The 2344-nt window shown below is 47.2% G+C and overlaps 1 long non-coding RNA gene across 1 annotated transcript; it reads right to left on the reverse strand.

Moving 5' to 3' along the window:
• Window positions 1–269: 269 nt before the first annotated feature.
• Window positions 270–806, reverse strand: LOC310842254. The gene is made up of 2 exons (XR_014563045.1): window positions 691–806; window positions 270–310 (listed from the first exon to the last, which is right to left on the reverse strand). It is a non-coding gene; the product is annotated as an uncharacterized lncRNA (long non-coding RNA).
• Window positions 807–2344: the final 1538 nt, after the last annotated feature.

A 2344-nucleotide genomic window follows, 5' to 3' on the forward strand; every position in this document is an offset into this window, starting at 1 on the left:
CGTCTTTCCTTCTGCAGTGTTGGATGGCAGGTTGAGAGGAGTTCCCTACCAGGACAGACTTTGCTCTTGTGCTCAAGACATCGATTCTATAAAACATATTTTGCTGCACTGTGCATAATATGAGAAAGCCAGGGCTAAACTGATATTACCCTTGCTGGTACCTTTCCTGGGAAAATCAGAGGCTCACTATGTCAGGTTCCTATTGGAAGACCAGACAAACACTAGAACATTAGCAGTGGTGAAGTTTTTATTGGTGGTTGCAAGAACCAATGATCCCTATCTTTAAGTCTGAACAAAATGCTTGTTTAACCTGGAGGTAAAAGGTAAAGGTAAAAGGTAAACTGGACCATTAGGTCCAGTCGTGACCGACTCTGGGGTTGCGCGCTGATCTCGCTCTATAGGCTGAGGGAGCCAGCGTTTGTCCACAGACAGCTTCCGGGTCATGTGGCCAGCATGACTAAGCTGCTTTCGGCGAACCAGAGCAGCGCATGGAAACGCTGTTTACCTTCCCGCCGTAGTGGTCCCTATTTATCTACTTGCACTTTGACATGCTTTCAAACTGCTAGGTTGGCAGGAGCAGGGACCGAGCAATGGGAGCTCACCTCGTTGTGGGGATTTGAACCACCGGCCTTCTGATCGGCAAGTCCTAAGCTCTGTGGTTTAACCCACAGTGCCACCTGCATTCCTAACCTGGAGGTAGGCTGTCTGAATTGTGCATTGCTTTGTAACGATTTGTTGGGTCTCTGGACCATAATAAAGATTGATTTATTGACTTTGGGGCAGATGTCCAGGGCCCCACTCAGCAGAATAAACAGGGCCGCAACACAGTAGGGCTGACACGTTTATGTAAGCAAAGTAGTACACCCATTACTATCTAAGGCCAGAGTCTTAAAATGGCAAAATGTTACTAGGGAGTAACTCTAGAATTTCAAAAGCACCACTAGTGTTGATGGGAGTCCTATAAATGGCCTCTTTCAGAGTATTTTGGGGGTGAGTGGACCAGAGTTATTTGTGCCCAGCAAGCTCAAATTTCCTTTTTCCTATTTGGAGGCACCTCCACATCACCCCCACCCTGCCCAAAATATGTATTTGTGGTAGAAAGTACACATGTCACTCTATGTAAGTAAACAAAATACATGCTTTTTTCCCCTACACAGCGATTCTCTATGTAATATATGGCAAAGGCTTCAAAGCTTTTCAGTATTAGCATTGCTGCTGTTTAGTTTGTGTCATGCATAGCAAAACACGCCAAGTAAAGGACATGAAATCTTTGTGTCATTAAACCAGGGGCAGAATTTCCCTCAGTTTCTTCACAGAGACTTAGAAATTCACGCAAAATTCTCAACAGAAGGAACAAATGACCTACAACAGCTCTTGTTCTCCATGCTTGGAGAGGGGCGCTTACAAATTAATCAGTTTAACAGCCACCTGCAAAACAAGTCTAGGTCACCCATCCAGAATTTGCTAGACTTCTCCTTTCTTCCTGTGTGTTCCATCTTCACATAGGCCTATTGTGATTTTGTGTTCATCCAACTGCTGTTTCCCGTGAGTAGTCATCTGTTTAACTGCCCTTAGCATCTGATTAAGTCCTTTAGTGACCGAGTGTATTGGCTCACCGGAGCTGGTAGACCACATGCAAGGGCTTTGGGAGTGTGCAGGGCTATCAATAAACTTGCAGCCCATTGGTGCTCACAAAGAAGCATCATGTAGTAACTAAGAACATCATTGGTCCATTTAGCTCAGTATTGACTAATGGCATAGCACATGTGTTCCATGCAGGTTCAATCTCCAATATCAAGAGCTTGGAGAAATGGTTAAGTATACAGTGGTACCTTGGTTCTCAAACGCCAAAAACCCAGAAGTAAGTGTTCCGGTTTTCGAACATTTTTCGGAAGCTGAACGTCTGATGCGGCTGTCGGCTATTGTGTCCGGGGCGCCTGCACCAATCAGGAGCCGTGCCTTGGCTTTCAAACATTTCAGAAGTCAAACAGACTTCTGGGAATGGATTAAGTTTGGTGCTTTTGCGAGACTTCCGGAGGCGGCGCAAACGACAATGGCTGCCTTCTTCTAATTGTGAAGGGGGAGCTCCGCAGAAACGGGTCGTCCGCTACGGCGAAGCGGAGACCCAAGTCGGAAAACCACAGGCAGCGAAAGCCTGTGGCCGTGGGACTCGGCGGGCACCAGAAGCACCCCCCGAAACGCAGAAGAGACCCCGTAAGGGGTCTCGGAACGTGGAAGGGTTGGCGCGGTGCTGTGAATCGATCGCTCTTTCTGTGGAGTGAAGCCGCGTAGCTGCTGTCGGTGAGCGCTGACCTTTTTTCCTGGGAACATCCGATTTGAAAAC

Source organism: Podarcis gaigeae (genome assembly GCF_964106915.1).
Source record: "Podarcis gaigeae genome assembly, chromosome: 3".
Lineage (NCBI taxonomy): Eukaryota > Metazoa > Chordata > Lepidosauria > Squamata > Lacertidae > Podarcis > Podarcis gaigeae.